The sequence below is a fragment of the Prionailurus viverrinus genome, chromosome C2, assembly GCF_022837055.1.
Source record: "Prionailurus viverrinus isolate Anna chromosome C2, UM_Priviv_1.0, whole genome shotgun sequence".
Classification (NCBI taxonomy): domain Eukaryota; kingdom Metazoa; phylum Chordata; class Mammalia; order Carnivora; family Felidae; genus Prionailurus; species Prionailurus viverrinus.
In genome coordinates, this window is record NC_062569.1 from 31,732,902 (window position 1) to 31,752,136 (window position 19,235).

The 19,235-nt window shown below is 37.6% G+C and overlaps 1 protein-coding gene across 5 annotated transcripts in view; it reads left to right on the forward strand.

Annotated features, from left to right (window-relative positions):
* Window positions 1-19,235, forward strand: part of PPP2R3A (protein phosphatase 2 regulatory subunit B''alpha) — a 200,798-nt gene that overhangs the window by 30,861 nt on the left and 150,702 nt on the right. For 3 of the 5 annotated variants that reach the window (XM_047875324.1, XM_047875323.1, XM_047875327.1), the window contains exon 2: window positions 6,172-6,325. The exons of 1 other annotated variant lie outside the window; for it this stretch is intronic. The gene's annotated coding sequence lies outside the window, so the exon portion shown is untranslated. Of the gene's footprint in view, window positions 1-6,138; window positions 6,326-19,235 lie in introns of all 5 variants that reach the window. One more of the 5 variants, XM_047875325.1, reaches the window with a different exon arrangement.

A 19,235-nucleotide genomic window follows, 5' to 3' on the forward strand; every position in this document is an offset into this window, starting at 1 on the left:
TTTGATTCCTCCAGTGGGGGCCTACAGAGGGATGGTCTTACTCTGAACCCACCAGTAAATTTTTCTTCAGGTATATGGGTATTAAAAGATACTTTTAGATGTTCTAAAAGCTTAAGGTATGACCATAAGAAAAAGTGGCTGAGACACGGTAGAAAACAATATCAACAAAATTATCATTGTGGAGATAAGGTCAAGAAACTAAGAGGCCAAAATATCAGATGGATTATCTATTTGGTGTTGAAATCAATTAGAGTGTAACAAATAGTGTTGGAGTGACAGTGAACCGAAAGCTAAACTCATCAAGGAATGAAAGGGAAACTTAAATACCATAATAAGGAAGGCTAGTGGGTGGTAGAATCTAGTGATACATAACTCTGAGCAGGGGATTTGGGGAGAGGGATTTGGACTGGAAGTTGCAATGAGGAACAAGAAAGGCATTTACCAGGCCTCGTGTTCGAATGGCATGGAAGAGAAAAAGAGTCATCATCTAAGAGGGCTACAAGGAAAGCAGTGTCCTCAGGGGGAAAGCCCAGAGCCCAGTTTCAGTTTAAATAAGAAGGCAAAGGAAGCTGAAGAAAGCTTCTGAGAAGAGGTCCAGGATATGGGGATTTTGCTGGTATCTCCCTATGAGTCCCACACGGGTCAGTGGAAGGATTTCAGGAGCTAGGAAAGAGGCTTAGATTCCATCATCAGTATTATCATCTGTTCCTTTCAAACATCCTTAATCCCTTTGCACTTCTCTCACTTCAGCAGTCTTGCTTGGCTAAACTACAGTGCTGATTAAATCTAATTCTTTGCCTGTTCCTTGCCTGTAAAACCATGCTGCTGAGCTTGCATTAAATTAATGATCATAACTTCAAGTGGACCCATGACGTTTGCTGGAAGTCATACTAGATTTCCAGTCATTTTCTGTTTCATCTCCTCCTAAATGACTATTGCATATCTTCAATCTCATCATGTCTTCACTATCTCCTCACCACTCTTCAGTTTCAACTGATGACCATGCTTCCTATTTCAGAAAAGAAACAGGAAAACAAGAGCTTTTACAAGCTTTTACCACCACAGATACCTAGTACCTGCAGCGGTATTCATATACCCTACTTTCTCTCCCATTGCTGTGAAAGAACCAGCCTAGTTAAGGTCTTCATAATTCTTTCATATCAATTTACCCCCTTCTTAATCATTGTCTTACACATGAAAAAATAGGCTTTTATTGCTCCCATCTTCAAAATAATCCTTCTTGACACCACTTTCTCCTCTATTGTCTTATTTCACTTGAACTTCACAGTAAAAGTTGAAAAAGAAATGTCTACATTTTGTTGCTAGTTTTTCTTCCATTTCGTTTTTTTTTTTTTTTACCCAAGCCAAACAGATTTCTGCCCCACAATTCCATCAAAACTGCTCTTATCAATATTGCACTGTATGTTAACTAACCAAAATTTATTTATTTTTTTTTTTTTAATTTTTTTTTTCAACGTTTATTTATTTTTCGGACAGAGAGAGACAGAGCATGAACGGGGGAGGGGCAGAGAGAGAGGGAGACACAGAATCGGAAACAGGCTCCAGGCTCCGAGCCATCAGCCCAGAGCCCGACGTGGGGCTCGAACTCACGGACCACGAGATCGTGACCTGGCTGAAGTCGGACGCCTAACCGACTGCACCACCCAGGCGCCCCTAACTAACCAAAATTTAAATTAAAAAAAAAAGTTCTTATCAGTTACTAGTGATGTCCATATCTGTCATTTCTCAATAATTATCTGACTTAACATTCAGGAGCAGAGTTATCACTCTCCTCCTTGAAACACCTTCTACACTTGGCTTCTAATATCAAATATATAATATCATATCGCTGTTAAGATCGTGCCTTGCTTGTAATGTATGCAGAAACATGAGAGACCTGTGGAGAATTGTCTCACAAGCCCTATCTCTCTGGCCACTTCTTTTCAGACTTCTCCCCTGACTCCTTGTCACTTCTTCAAACTAGAGCTGCACTTTCCAGTACTGTAGCCACTAGATACATGTAGCTATTTAAAATAAATTTTCAGTTATTCAGTTGCCTAGCCATATTTCAAGTGCTCAATAGCCACATGTGGATGGTGGCTACCTATTGAATGGAACATATATATAAATATGTCATCATCACAGAAAGTTCCTTTGGATAGTACTGCTCTGTGTATTTGAGTACCAGAAGGCCCAGCCTTTGGATGTTTCTTCTAACAGAAATTTATAGAATCTTGTAGAATATGATGTATTATAGGATAAACATTTCTATATATTTCTTTCTCTTTTCTTTCTATATTCCCTCCCTTTATCATCTCCTCTAGTCTCAAGGCTTTAAATGTGACTCAAATTTGGATCAGCCCAAATCTCTCCCCTAAAGTCTACACTTGATTCTCCAGCAGCATTCTGCATATCTGTACCTGAGTGTCCACAGGCATCTCAAAAGTAACATCCCAAACTGAACTAGTAACCTTCCTTGCCACCACTCCCTCTCCTACTGACAATTCTGTTCTTCCTGCGGTCTTTCTAGTCTCAAAATGCCCGTTCTCTTCTTCCAGTTGTTCAAGCAAAACAAAAAAGTAACAGTTTTTAAAAATCAACCCGTAAATTCATCTTGACCTCCCTCTTTTCCACAAAGCTCACACATCTGTTCCGTTGACTCTTGTTTCAGATTCTATTTAGAATCTGACTACTACTCATGCTTCCCCTGCTACCAACTGGTCCGAACTAGCATCATGTTTTGCCTGGATTATTCCAGGCGTATTTGGCCCCTTTTTGGAGTCCCTGCTTTCTCTCTTGTCTCCTGTAGTCAACTCTTATCACAGCAACTAGAATGGTCTTGTTAAAAAGTAATTCAGATCGTGTCATTTTTCTGCTCAGAGTTCTTCAGTAGCTCTGCATCTCACCCAGCAAGAGTCCGAGTCTAGTCACAGTGGCATTCTCATTCTTGTTGAAACAGTTAAGATGTGCTCCCACCTCTGAACACAGAGCCGTTATAGTTGGTTTTCCTCGACCTCCTTTCCCCCCAGCTCATCTCCACACATGTACTTCTTCCCTCATGGTACTGGCCTATTGAACAGACCAGGCCAACTGTCTTATAAAATGATCCATACCTTGAATTTCTCTTGTTTCCTTATGGTAGTAACATATTTTGCTACTGCCCACATTTCCTATAACTGGACATTAGATCTCCAAAGTTGGCTAAAGCTAAATATTTTTGGCAAGAGAACTTCGTAAGTAATACTTTGATCTTCACATTGCATCATATTGAGAGAGGTACATACTATCTGATTGTCCCACAGCTAGTGATGCTGTGTTTAACTAGGGTGTTAGACGGTAACTTTCACATCCCTCCGTTATTAATTTACGTTTTTATATTTATTAACACAATCTGAAGGGTGAACATTATGTTTCTTTAATCCTGTGTGATTTTAAGTGTATAGTTTAGCTGTGGAACTTTTTTTTTTCAAATGAAATATTTTTTGGAGATCCAATATATAAAACAGATGAAAGCAGAGCTATTCTGGTTGCAGTGGGAAATGCCTAGTATTGGCAGCTTCCAAGGGAACTCTGACCAGCATACTTCGCAACTCACAGAGCCTGCCTAAACACGAGGAAGCAGAGGTGGTCTTAAGTCTACCTAGCATCTCACCAGAAAGGCTTAATATACTGTCGGAGCACAATTTGGGGGGCTCTGTCACTTCCTTGGAAAGCTGTGGTTGTGGATGACCGCTAGAATGGCACTTGGATTTTCCCTGGCAGTCCGCCCACTGTTTTTAGTTGTCTGAGTGCTTGCTTTGACATTCTATCTGTTCTGCAGATGTGAAGATTTGAAATTACTTCATTTTTAGTGTGTGCTGGGTTGCAGTCTCTTTTTTTGTTGTTGTTGTTTCCCTTTTGGAAAGTTTTTATCCACAAAGAATTTCAGATTCAGACATTATTCATCTTATGTCTGGAACACTAAAATCTCATGAGCTCCCATATGTCTTATCTCTTTCCACCTTTAGAATATTCAGAATGCTGCCACAGCTAAAGTCAGTTTTATCATTTTCTTGGTGCTTGCTTCATTTCTATACCTTACTTATTGTACAGGATAATGTGCCTTAGTAGAGAATTCAGTAAGTAAATTTTGTATATAAGATGTATGATGTACATTTTTATTTTCATGGAAAGATGTTTCCCTATATTAAGTGGAAAAAGCAAGTAATAAACTATAATTCTTATTTTTGTTTTTAAAAAAATCATATTCATGGGGCGCCTGGGTAGCTCAGTCAGTTGAGCATCCAGTTTTGACTCAGGTCATGATCTCAAGGGTTTTTGGGTTCAAGCCCCATGTCAGGCCTTGTGCTGAAAGCTTGGAGCCTGCTTCAGATTCTCTGTCTCCCTCTCTTTCTGCCTCTCTCCCACTTGCATGCATGTGCTCTGTCTCTCAAAAATAACCATTAAAACAAAAAACACATTCATAAAAATCCTCATATCTGTTTATGTTGTGTATATATGCATAAAGCCAAAAAATGACATTTACAAAAATGTTCACATTGATACTCTCTCTAGGTGTGTGTTGTTGTTTTTTTTTTTTTTTTACTCTTTGTGTTAATCGCATGTGTGTACTCTCTTTTTTTGCGGGAGGTAAGTTTTATTTCTATAGTTATTACTTTTATGAAGATTAAAACTATTATTTAAAAAGTAGACAACAGAGGCACCTGGGTGGCTCAGTCAGTTAAGCACCTGACTCTTGTTTTTGGCTCAGGTCATGATCTCACAGTTTGTGGGATCAAGCCCACATCAGGCCCTGCACTGACAGTGCAGAGTCTGCTTGGGATTTTCTCTCTCTGCCCCCCTTTGTCTTTCTCGCTTGCTCTCTCTCAAATAAGTAAGCTTAAAAAAAAAAAAAGTAAGCAACAATTTTGATCTGTCAAATCCAAATTGCATTGAAGTCAATTCTAAGCTCCCTCCCTGGCTTTCTTACAGCCATGCCATACTTTGGGATTTTCCCCTATTCTCTTATCATCCTATTAAAGCAGTTGTTTCTATTTATTTTACTCCAGGTTCCTGGTCATCTTCTAGAATTGCCCACTTGGCTCTGACAAGCATCTCTGCTCACTTGTACCAAATTTAACTTGGCAGGAAGGGAAAGGAAGATGTAAAAATTATGTTCTAACAGGAACTATCCCTAGAATGTGATCTTCATCAGGGACCAGGAGAGCCTCAATAAATACCTATTGAATAAGTTGATGTATTCTTTTTGTTTCATTTCTTTTATCCCATAAGTTCCTACAAGACAAGAGCTTTGTTTGTTTTCTGTAGTGTCCTGAACATTTTGGGTACTTAATATGCATTAGTGAATAAAATCTCTTAAGATTCATAATTTACTTAATAAAAATGAAATTAAAATCTGTTGTCAACTTTGACCAGAACTTGCCTCGAAGCCTGTCTTCATATTTGATCCTGGAATAATACCAAACTCCTGGTAGCTCCTCACACATCTCATGCCACTTCCTGCCTTGCTTTCTTTGTCCACAAGGCATTTTTCCCTTTCTTCCTGTAGCCAGCTACTTCTACTCTACCCTAGGACTAGACTTTGCAGTCCTCCTTTCTGGGATGCCTTCCTTCATATGAAGGTTAGTTGTCTTCTTTCTCTGCCTACTCGTGTTGTAAGCTGTTTGAGGCAAAAATCACTGAATTCATGTTTTCCTCATCTTGAAGAGTACCTGGCCCTCAAGTGTTTTTTACATTGTGTTGAATATATGTTATTCCAAAGTGTCAAATTATTTTTATCAATAGAATATGATTTTATTTTTATATGATCGCCTCCAAAATAAGAAAAAGACTTAGAAAAGGAAAATATTTAAATAAAAGTAACGTGAAATACTACTGGCAGAAAGAACTATTGTTGAGTTTTTGAATATATAATAATTTTTAAAAATTATAGAATAGTAGAACTTTAACCTGTAAATTTTCCTTTCAGAGCCACTAAAGGATATCAGTAGCTTTTCAATTTACATGCATTAAAAATTAATAGCCAGTTCATTATACTTTTTTCTACATCAAATAATAAAAAAAGTTTTTTAGCAAAATACAGCTATTTCCTAATTCAAAACAGGAAAAAAAAAATTTGTTTTTCCTCATGTTCCCTAGACCCCAGAGCCATCTTCTGTCTTGTTTTCCCAGAAGAGAACATCAAATGTCAGTGAAGGAAACGACTTGACCAACTTACTGAGATGGTCAGTACAGAAGCTAAGCTGGGATGAGAAGCTCCTGATCACTGACCTGGCACTTTTCCCCTCAGCCATATTTCCTTTTCTCCACTGGAACAAAAATAAAGGTAAATTTTTAAACACTTTCTAATTCCCATATGCTCAAAGTAGGCCTGCTGCTGAGATACTCTTATTTTACCTTTAGTCTTATTATTAAGACATTAGCCCTAAACCTAAAGCTTTAATTGTCTTTCATATTCATGTATTCAGTTTCTTGGAGCATCAGAAAAATCTTGCCTTCTAAGAGATTTCCTAATTTACTTTCTCACCTATTTTTGAAGTGAACATAACAAATAAAATACTCAGGTCTCTTTTTTTTATCTTCCAAGTAGTTCAATGGTATATGTTTTTGTATTCCTCTAAATTGTTCTCTTGGGATCAGTTTCCATACTGAGTCATCCACCAAATAGTGCCTGTGTTTTCTAGGCAGACTGATAGTTTTATTATTTCTAAATGACTCATTACTTCTGAATCATCGCACCTTCTGTATTCTGTTAAATAAAAAAATTTTAGGTATTTTTCTATAATTTTTTTTCCCTTTTACATCTTCACGTGTCCCATCTAAATGACGTGGTTATATTAGCCAATTTTCTTTTGTGTCTGTGATTTCTGTTGATCATTTTCTTCCTGAACCCTTTCAGCAGTTGGGATAAGCAGTGGAAGTTCTGTACCTCATACTCTCAGCTGCAGATGTTTCCTGAAATAGAACACATAAATAGCAACATAAAAAATATGTGTAACACCAATCTCTGTTTTCCATCATTACATTTATTTTGTTTAAGGTTTTAATGTCCTAGATTTTTCCATGAAATTAGGGAGAAACACCTATAAAAGAGAAGCTTTGTTTGCACGCAAAATCTTTGTAATTCAGCATGTTGAAAGAATGAAATACTTTTCTCCCTTGACTTCTGTGTTTTCTGGGCTGGTTTTCTTCCTGCCCTCTAAAAATTCATTCTCTGTCTCCTTCCTTGCATCTTTTTCGTCCCCCTGTACGTGGCAGCCTTCCTCAGAGTTTTGCCTTTGACCCTTTTCTCCATGGGTGCCTGGTCAGTGTTGTCCATGTTGTGGCTTTAAAACCACAAAGTCTGGTGCTTATCCCAAATCTTTATTTCAACTCCCGTCTCTTCACTGCCAAGTATATCCTTCTGCATGAGAAATGTCTTCTGGATACTCCACCCAAACCACCATGCCTGAAGCTGCATTCATCTCCCCTGTACCCTTACACACACCCACCTCACCCACCTCATGTTCACATCTCTCTAAAACTCATTTGTAATTTTAAAAATTTATTATCAAATATTATATATTATTTCTCATATTAAAGTATCAGTACTTAAAAGACTTAAATGTCAGTTTCTACTCCCAAGTTGGCCCACTCCTCAGAGATAACCACTGTGGATTTGTTCTCAACTATTTCTTTTATTATTTGCCTCCATATTTATAAATGCATATATTGCAAATTTGTCATTCATTTATTTTAAACATCAGGTCTTGCCTTCCTAATATAAATTTCAGTTCTCTTCCCCCTTTTTCATCACATTAACAAAATAAAAGGTAAAAATTATGATCATCTCAATAAATGCAGAATAATGAGTATTTGCCAAAATTAAATAACCATGTGAGATTTTTTAAAAACTCAACAAATTAAAACTAGAAGAGAACTTTCTCAATCTGATAGAATACCTATCAAAAAATCTGCAGCTACCATACTTAATAGGTGAAAGATAGTATACTTTTCCCTAAGATCAGGTATAAGGCAAGGATTTCTGAACCAGCCACTTCTATTCAATATTGTTCTAGAGATCCTAGCCAGTATAGTAGGCAGTAAGACAGTATATATTGTAAAGGAAAAAATAAAACAATCTCTATTGTCAGACAACATGATTGTCTACATAGAGCATCCCAGGGTATTTACCAAGAAATACTGTAATAAATGGATTTAATGAAGTGGCAAGTGACAAGATCAATATACATAAATCAACTATGTTTCTACCTACCAGCAATAAACAAATGGAAAATGAAATTAAAATAATAGTATCATTTGCATTAGCATCAAAAAATATGAAATACTTGGGAATAAATTTAATAAAAGGCCCATAAACATTGCTGAAGGAAATTAAAGAGCATCTAAAATCAATGGAGAGCTATGTTGTGTTCATGGATTATATAGATTGGAGACTTGATATTAAGATCTCTGTTGTCAACACATGGAGATTTAGAGTCAATGAAATTTCAATCAGAATCCTAGCAGATTTTCTTTGTGAAGATTGGCTAGTTGATTCCAAGATTGATATGAAAGTACAAAGGACCTAGAATAGCCAAAACAATTTTGAAAAAGAAAAAAAAAAAGAGGATTTACATTACTATGGTTGACCCTAGAAACCACATGGGAGTTAGGGGCACCAACCCTCCATGCAGTTGAAAATCTGAGTGTAACTTTTGATTCTCCAAAAACTTAACTACTAATAGCAGTCACTTTTTACTACAGTATGCAATTTACTGGAGAGAAGAACTACTTTCATGGAGATGATTAGTGTCATATGGCCTTTCAAGTAAATGCTTGTAACACTTGAGCTCATGGCAATAGCAACAGGAGATGGCTACAAAATTATTACAGTAATACAGTATGTACTGTAGTTAATTTTATGCAGTTATGATTTAATATTGCATCTTTTGTTTATGTTTTTCTTGACTGGGAATGGTGCCATGTATGGTTTGTGTTTGTGTATGTTTTGATAAATTTTAACTTTTCTTAATTGATTTGCATATATTTTATGGTAGTAAATGATAAAGTAGACTATCTACATATATTTTATGCATTTGTGACATACCTAGCTTTTTCTTAGTTTTTTCAATATTTCTAGGATATGGGGTTCATCTGTGAGGTTTTTCTTTTTTTTTTTTTTTTAATATTTATTCATTTTTGAGACAGAGACAGAGCATGAACGGGGGAGGGTCAGAGAGAGGGAGACACAGAATCTGAAACAGGCTCCAGGCTCTGAGCTATCAGCACAGAGCCCGACGCGGGGCTCGAACTCACGGACCGCGAGATCATGACCTGAGCCGAAGTCGGTCGCTTAACCGACTGAGCCACCCAGGCGCCCCTGTGAGGTTTTTCAAAGTATAATAATTAAGACAAAATGGAATTGGAGTATATAAAGACAAGAGAGTTAAAGAATCCAGAAATAAACCTATGTGTATGACTATTTTTCAACAAAGACTCCAACATGGGGATAGGCTTTGGTGGGGACAGGATAGTCTTTTGAACAAATGGCTACTGGGTGATCTTCAAACTCAACCTATTAACTACAAAAGAGAAATTGATTCATCGGATTATTAGAAATTAGTAGGATTAAGACCTCCTTTTCAAAAGCTTCTGCTAAGAAACTGAAAGCCAAAGATCAGAAGATAATACTCATAGCTAAAATATACAAATGTACTTCTAGAACTCAATAATCAAAGACAACCTAAAAGAGTTGAATAAACACTTCATGAAAGAATATATATCTAAATTGTTAATAAGCATATGAAAAAATGCTCAATATCATTAGTCACCAGAGAAATGCAAATTAAATCCGTAGTGAGATACCACTTCATATCCACTAAAATGGATTAAAGAGGGGCGCCTGGGTGGCGCAGTCGGTTAAGCGTCCGACTTCAGCCAGGTCACGATCTCGCGGTCTGTGAGTTCGAGCCCTGCGTCGGGCTCTGGGCTGATGGCTCAGAGCCTGGAGCCTGTTTCTGGTTCTGTGTCTCCCTCTCTCTCTGCCCCTCCCCCGTTCATGCTCTGTCTCTCTCTGTCCCAAAAATAAATAAACATTAAAAAAAAAATTTTTTTTTTAAAAATAAATAAAATGGATTAAAGTAACCGATAAGTATCCAAAAGGATATAGAGACACTACAGCTCCCAAGTGTTGCTGATGAAAATGTGAAATGGTAGAACCACTTTGGGAAACAGTTCTACATGCTTATATAAAATTAAATGTACACTTGTCATGACTCAGTAATTCCACTGTTAATTACCCAGAAAAAATGTATATCCACAAAGACTTTTACTTGAATGTTCATAGCAGCTTTAATTCATGCTAACCCAAACCAGAAATGACTCAAATGTCCATCAACTGGTGAGTAGAGAAGACAAATTTTGATACATTCATATTAGTAAAATATCTACTAAGCAGTAAAAAGGAGTATACAACTGATGCATACGGTAACATGCCTGAATCTCAAAACCATTGTGTTAAGTGAGAGAAACCAAACTAAAAAGTATGTGTATTGCATGATTACATTTGTATGAAGACCTAGAATCAGATCAGTGATTGTCAGATACTGCAGATCAGGGGAAATGATTGGCACAGGGATATTTTTAGGATGGCGTAAATGTTTTGTCTTTTTTTACGGCAGTGGTTACATGGTCCTTGTTAAATCTTATTGTACACTTAATATGTATATTTTTATTGTATGTAAATTACACATCAGTAAAGTTGATTTAAAATGATTCTGGAGTGAGGCTCCAGAAAGCTGAGAGGAAGCTCTCTGTGGGTAACATTTATCAATTAATAGACTTCACTGTAACGTGATGTGGTTAGATGGGATTTCTAATCTCTAGTAAAGGATTCTTTAATCCACATTGGTGGGTAGGAGGTAGAGGTAATCAGCCTGGTTTCTAGGGACCTGGACTTGGGCAGGGGAAAGTGGGCTTATTCAGAATGTAGACTTTCTCAAATTCCAGTCCTTTACCATCCTCTCTGTCTGCCCCTGAGGTTGGTGCTTTCCTGGTTCAAGTTTTTTTTTTCACCAGCAAATAAACGTTCTCTCTTCAAAAGGGTGAAGGGGTGATTTTATGAGTTTGTGGAGTGAGACTGGGAAGGTCTATTCCTTTGTGGACTTTCAAACAGTCCCCCTATGTGCAGCCCTCTATCCTAGCCCATTTCTTTTTTCAAAATTTTTTTTAATGTTTGTTTATTTTTGAGAGACAGAGACAGAGTGCAAGCGGGGGAGGGGTAGATAGGGAAACAATCCATAGCAGGCTTCAGGCTCCGAGCTGCCAGTACAGAGCCCGACCCGGGGCTCAGACTCACAAACCGTGAGGTCATGACCTGAGCCAAAGTCAGATGTTTAACCAAGGGAGCCACCCAGGCGCCCCTATCCTAGCCCATTTCTAAACCTAGACCTTTTTTGTGCTGTTCAGGGTGAATTGGTTTGCTTGACATTAGTATGCCTTCCTCCCCTACTCTGCTAAGTCATTTACTAATCATTCCTGCTTCTGTTTTCTATCTTCAAATGTAGTGATTTGGGGTTACAGGAGTCAGGGTCTTTGAATATGGAATTTACATTCCTGTTTTTATTCTTACTGGTTAGAGGATACCTTAAAACTGAAAATCTATGCTGTACATTTTTAATTTCAGCAATGTCAAACTCATTATAATTCTCCAAACACACAAGGCCTTTTGATATCTCTGTGCCTTTATAGAATTCCTTTTTGAATATAAGGTCTAGTTTAATCCCTCCTTCATTGTAAGCTCTTATCTTTCAAAATCCAGTTCTCTCCCTCCTAACTTTTGTCTGCAGCTTCTGTACCTTTGTTTCACAACAAATCCACTTCATCAGAAATAGCCATATAGCAGTTTTCTATGGAGGAATACATGGAGCCCCTGGAAGGTACTTGTGAGACTAATTGTAAACCACTTAAAGTGGAAGAACTAAAAAGTGCTGAATGAACTCTGAAGTTGGATATGAACAGGCAGTTTGTTGGTACTAAAGAACCAGGAGAGACAAAAGGCTTGGGAGGTGGGTGAGCAACACACAGACACAGCAAGACCTGAGGTGGAATCAATGTAAATATGCAGAATAATTAACTAAGTTCCTGAGACATCTGTATTCTGTTCTCTACTTTCGATACAACAGATGTTCAGACTGAAAAATTGTGCTGTATATTTCGAGTCAAAGATTGTTTGAAACACTCATTTCATGTGCTATTAAGACAAAAAATTCATGGGTGCCTGGGTGACTCAGTTGGTTAAGCATCCAACCCTTGATTTGATTTTGGCTCAGGTCATGATCTCATGGTTCATGAAATCTAGCCCTATGTCTGGCTCTGTGCTGACAATGCAGAGCTTTCTTGGAATCTCTCCCTCTCTCTCTCTGCACCCCCCCCCCCAAAATAAATAAACATTTTTTTAAAGAAAAAATTCAAAACTATGATACAATGCTTTCTTATCATTTAGAACTTTTTACTTATTGAAAGAGTTTTTTGGACTTATGTTGACAGGTGTTTGTATTTATCACTCTTGTGCATACATTGTCTTTGGGACTATCCCATAGTCTGGAATTTCTTTGAAATCCCACTTGCTAAGGTTACCAGTGACCTTCACATTGGCAAATCCAGTGGGTAATTTTTGTTTTGCTTTCACGTCTCAGCAGCATCCAATACGAGTGACCTCCATTTTGAGTCTCTCCTTCAGCCTCCGTGAGACTGCTTTCTCCTGGTTTCTGTGTTACTTATTGGCTCTTCCTTCTTATGTTTCCTCTAAAAATTCTGTTCCTCTGTTTAACCCAGCAATGCCAGTGATCCCAGTTCTGTCCTCAGCCCAGAACTCTTCTCACTGTATGCACTCACCCTGAGTAACCTCTCAGGACTGCATTGCCAACCCAGTTCTTTCTGCTGTCCTCCAGATTTTTTTATTCACATGTCAGCACGTTCGCCACTTACATATGCCACGGGTACCTCTTCACGCAACACATTCAGAAAAACACTCTATTTTTCTATGGTCACCCTCCCTTAAAACAAAAGCAAAAAGTCTGTGTTGGGAGTAGCAACACTAGTCCCCTAAAACCCAAGCCTTAAACACAAGATTCCTCCCTCTCATTTTCTCCTCCTCTTCTGTGAATTCTTCTTCTTTGACTATCTAATCACTGCCCTCCTCTTTGTTAACTACTGCCACCTACTTGGTTTTGATTCTCACCACTTCTTGCATGGATTATTACAATAGTTTCCAATTGATTTCCATGTCTCCATTCAGCTGCTAGAATGATCTTTCTAAAATATAAATTTGATCCTGTTACTCCCCAGCCTAAAAGGTCTTTTACTTATGATTTTCAGAATTAAGTTCAAGCTCTTCATTTATCACACAAACCAGTCTATGGTCTAGTTCCTGCTGCTCTCCTGGTTTCCTCCCCTCTTGCTTGTCTGCACACTCCCCCCCAGTGAAATCAGCTGGAACTACTTGTAGTTCCAAACTCAACTGTACCCTGTTAGGCCTCTGAGCTTTCACAAATATGTTTTCCTTTGTCTAGAGTATTCTTCTTTCCTTTTTGTCTAATTTTTCATTGATCCTTCAAAACTAGGTACATCCTTCCCTTACTTTGGGAAGTCTTGCCTGACTCTTCAGTCTAATTTGGATGCTCTCTTTCAAAATAGACAAGAAGGCATAAAGAAAGGCTTCACAAATGAACACAAAATACAGAATGTCTGTGAGGTAAATAAAAGAGTGTTCAGGCACAATTTAAAACAATGCGCTTCCATTTTTTCATCTGTCAAGTTAGCAAAGATTTAAAGAGTGATGTCTCTCAAGGAAAACATGGGGAAATGGGTCCAGTCCTACCTTGATATTGGAAGTATTAATTTGTCATTTTTCTGGAGGAAAAATTGACCTTATATATCTAAGAATCTTTAAGATGTGTACAGATACATACACAACACTGCTTTTGACTCGGCATTCTGCTACTTAGAATATATCTTAAGAAAATAGGGGTGCCTGGATGGTTCAGTTGGTCAAGCATCCATCCGACTTTGGCTCAGGTCATGATCTCACAATTTGTGGGTTCAAGCCCCTCATCAGGCTCTGTGCTGACAGGTCAGGGCCTGGAGCCTGCTTCAGATTCTGTCTCTCTCTCTCTCTCTCTCTCTCTCTCTCTCTCTCTCTCTCTGCCCCACTCATGCTCTGTCTCTCTCTCTCTCAAAAATAAATAAACATTAAAAAAAAGGGGGGGGGCACCTGGGTGGCTCAGTCAGTTAACCATCTGACTTCAGTGCAGGTCATGATCTCACAGCTCATGAGTTCAAGCCCTGGGTTGGGTTCTGTGCTGAAAGCTCAGAGCCTGGAGTCTGCTTTGGATTTTGTGTCTCCCTTGCTCTCTGCCCCTCCCCCACTTGCACTCTCTCTGTGTCTCTCAAAAACAAATAAGTGTTTAAAAAAATTTTTTTAAAAGAATAGACAACTATGTAAAGTGTATGTATAGAATGTCGTTATTTGTTTAAAACAAAAAATACTAAATAACCCAAAAGTATAGCAGTGGTAGATAGCTAAATTATTGTATCCATATGGTAGAATATTATATATCCATTAAAATGATCTAGATCTGTTTTGACATGGAAGTATATTCATGAGATATTGCTAACTTGAAGTAAGTTTTAAAGTACATAGTATTGTCAAATTTTTGTACAAAATACACATTTATAAATTTTCATAAGAAAATGTCGGTATATCTATCCATAAAAATATTAACTGGTTATTTCTGAATGATGTTATGGGTAATTATGTTTTTTGCTTATGAACACTTTCTATCTTTTCTGACAAGAAAAGGTATTAATTGTGAGAGCAAATGGGGGAAAACAGAAGCCCAACCCTATTGCTCCTGATTCCCACTGTGCTTGATTCTCTCATTGCCCTCAAACAGTAAGTACACTCAGGGCCACTGTAATGAATTATTCTGGGCCTGACTCAGAGTAGGAAATGTTTGATGAGTGAACTAACTATACCAACAACAGCTAACAGTGATGGAGCATTTCTTTTGTCTTAGGCATTGTTCTAAGCATTTGACATGTTCACTTAGGCCTCATGTTATGGGTACTGTTATTATCTCTGTTTTGAGGGTGAAACAGCTGACAAAAATTAACCAGCTTATGTAAGGCCGTTAGTGGCAGGGTGGGGATTCAAACCCATGTAGCCTGACTTTCACTTAGAGACATAAGATAGCATGGGGGTTCTGAATTAGAAAGATTATGATCTCTCTGATTGAGACTGGTTGGATTAGATTCCATGTCTAGGATTCCAGCTGAACAATTGGGCATCAGTTAATCATGGTCTGAATACAAGGGCAGAATTTGACACCCACAGATCTGAACTAAATACCAGGGAAGTAATTTTGGTTTCTTTAGCATTTTATATAAAAAAAAAAACTCAAATTATTTTAGACTGTAAACTTCTCATTCAAATTGGTGCCACCCCTTGGGGTTTGGCTTTGTTACATGCTTCCTCCCTCTTCCAATTACGTCCCTTCCAAACTTTAACTTAGAGAACTAAATTTGCAATTAGTTCTTTAACTCTTCTTCCCACTTTTTTTCTCAGTGAAATTACCTATGGCAACTTCATCAAATTGCATTTTTAAAACCTATCAATCTTCCTTTTTGCCATATATTTTTTCTTCATGCTTTTATTTTTTTAATATGAAATTTATTGTCAAATTGGTTTCATACAATACCCAGTGCTCATCCCAACAGGTGCCCTCCTCAATGCCCATCACCCACTTTGCCGTCTCCCCCACCTTCATCAACCCTCAGTTTATTCTCAGTTTTTAAGAGTCTGTTATGATTTGGCTCCCTCTGTCCCCCTTCTTTTTTCCCTTCCCCTCCCGCATGGTCTTCTGTAAAGTTTCTCAGGATCCACATAAGAGTGAAAACATATGGTATCTGTCTTTCTCTGTATGACTTATTTCACTTAGCATAACACTCTCCAGTTCCATCCTTTTGTTGCTACAGAAGGCCATATTTCATTCTTTCTCATTGCCAAGTAGTATTCCATTGTGTATATAAACCACAATTTCTTTATCCATTCATCAGTTGATGGACATTTAGGCTCTTTTCGTAATTTGGCTCTTGTTGGAAGTGCTGCTATAAACATTCGGGTACAAGTGCCCCTGTGCATCAGCACTCCTGTGTCCCTTAGGTAAATTCCTAGCAGTGCTATTGCTGGGTCATAGGGTAGATCTATTTTTAATTTTTTGAGGAACCTCCACACTGATTCCCAGAGCGGCTGCACCAATTTGCATTCCCACCAACAGTGCAAGAGGGTTCCCGTTTCTCCACATCCTCTCCAGCGTCTATAGTCTCCTGATTTGTTCATTTTAGCCACTCTGACTGGCATGAGGTGGTATCTCAGTGTGGTTTTGATTTGTATTTCCCTGATGAGGAGTGACGTTGAGCATCTTTTCACATGCCTGTTGGCCATCTGGATATCTTCTTTAGAGAAGTGTCTATTCATGTTTTCTGCCCATTTCTTCACTGGATTATTTGTTTTTTGAGTGTGGAGTTTGGTGAGTTCTTTATAGATTTTGGATACTATTTGGATACTATAGATTTTTGGATACTAGCCCTATGTCATTTGCAAGTATCTTTTCCCATTCCGTTGGTTACCTTTTAGTTTTGTTGATTGTTTCCTTTGCAGTGCAGAAGCTTTTTATCTTCATGAGGTCCCAGTAGTTCATTTTTGCTTTTAATTCCCTTGCCTTTGGAGATGTGTCAAGTAAGAAATTGCCACAGCTGAGGTCAGAGAGGTCTTTTCCTGCTTTCTCCTCTAGGGTTTTGATGGTTTCCTGTCTCACATTCAGGTCCTGTATCCATTTTGAGTTCATTTTTGTGAGTGGTGTAAGAAAGTGATCTAGTTTCATTTCTTCTGCATGTTGCTGTCCAGTTCTCCCAGCACCATTTGTTAAAGAGGCTGTCTTTTTTCCATTGGATATTCTTTCCTGCTTTGTCAAAGATGAGTTGACCATACTTTTGTGGGTCCAATTCTGGAGTCTCTATTCTATTCCATTGGTCTTTGTGTCTGTTTTTGTCATGCTTTTCTTTTAAAGTCTTAGAATCTCTGAAAGCTACATTCCTATTCTGTATAATATGGTGGCTACTTCTGTGTGAGTCTAAAATAATTTCAAAATTAAAAATTTTCTAATGAAATTAAAATTCAGCTCTTCAGTTACACTAGCCACATTTAAAGTGCCCAATAACTCCTCCATGTGGCTAATGGGATTTACATCAGAACAGATAAAGAATATTTCCATCAACACAGAATGTCTTATTGGGCAATGCTGGTCTAAAAGCACATGTCTGTCTTAAGCCAGTGTTCTCTCTTCCTTAACTATTTCAGATTCTAATACCACATGAATACTTGTGTTTTCTGTCATGTTACCTTATCAACTGGTTGTTTTGGTTATATCAAAGGTTAGAGAAATACTTTTTTAATTTCTCAAATTTCAGAGAAATAGTCTTTATGTTAATTTAGGAATTTATCACATATTCATAGGTTTCTGGATATTTAAATTTTCTAATACTCATGTATTTTGCCTCTGAACCAGTTTTATCACCTATATTATCAACTGTATTAGGATATAGTCCTAATATCTCTTACATAATTATCCAAATATACTTTCTTAGTAATATCCCTTGTTTTCCTTTCCTTTCATCCCTTATCATTACCCAAAAGCTCTTGAAAAATTTTGGATTTCTAAAAGATGCATAGGTTTTCACGTTTGGTGTTATTTCTTCCCCCTCTTTTATGCATCTCTCGGAAAGGTAATTCCTTCTATTGCCATGTTCTAGTATTTTGTCCCAAAACACCTCTTGGCTTCTTTGCATTTTCAGTTAAGAATTACTGGCCACTTGCTTTACTATGGAACTTCTTTCTGCTTCAGCTTCATCCTTCATGAGATCTAGTTCTATAGTTTTATATAAGCCACCATCTCAGATTGGAAGGCAAGGAAGTAGAGGAAAACACAGTAACTCAAGATCTATTCACATAGCAACAAAGTTAAGACACTGAAGGATAAGAATGGGATGGGCGTGGGGGGGTGACACACCTGAGGAAAACCACAAAGACAGAACTAAAGGAATATTGGAATTAAGATTTAGATCTTCCTGGGTAGAAAATCTGAATATTAATAGTGATGTCAGTGTTTCTTCAAAATAATTCATAAGTTTATTGCAATTGTAATGAAATTGCAATAGCATTTTTTTCTTAAAACTTGACAACTCAAAAAATACATCTGGAAGACCATCAAAGAATATTTGGAGTATAAAAAAGACAGTGGGGCACCTAAATGGCTCAGTTGCTTAAGCATCTGAGTCTTGATTTCGACTCTTGATTTCGTGAACTCATGGTTCGTGAGTTTGAGCCCTGCATTGGGTTCCATGCTGACAGTGTGGAGCCTACTTCTCTCCCTCTCCCTCTCTCTCTGCCCCTCACCCCCTTCAATAAATAAATAAATAAACTTTAAAAAATCATAATTAGGGATATGGGAAGCAAAAACAGTAAAACTTAAAACAACCGCAATTACAATAGGGTAGGACTGGCGTAAAAACAGAGTAATCATTGAATCCAGAGAGCCAGGAAATGTACTCTAGCATAAGAATTCAACAAAATAAAAGGTTCTTCATAAGTTAATTGTATGTGTATTCACTAAGTCTCTAATACCTAAATGACCAAAAGAAGAAATGTAATAAGCAAAAAAGAGTTTTCTAGGATTGAAGAAATAAAAATGAAATTAAAGTTCTTTTTCTCATTAAGTGGATAAAGATTGTCATTGTTAAAATGCCACTGCTTTTGATGGTGTAGTGAAATTGATGCTGTCCTTCATTTCCATCATCATCTCCTTACTATCATTGCTTCACTGCATTATTCTTGGTTTAGTAATACTGCACATCCATCCTTTGCAAATCCTATTTGGCTCTACCTTTGATATAGATACAGCATCTAAACTTCTCCACTATTACTCTCCTGCTCCAAGCCCCCAAGCCTTCTTGCCCAGTTTATTGCAGTAGCCTCTAATTTGTTTCTCTGCTGTTTGTCTTGCTCCTTCACAGTTTCTTCTGAATATAGCAGCCAAAATTACCAATTTAAAATGTAAGTCTGATCATGTAACTCCTCTGCTCAGTAGCCATCAGTTGTTTCCCAGCTTGCTCAGGATAAAGCCAAATTCATCATA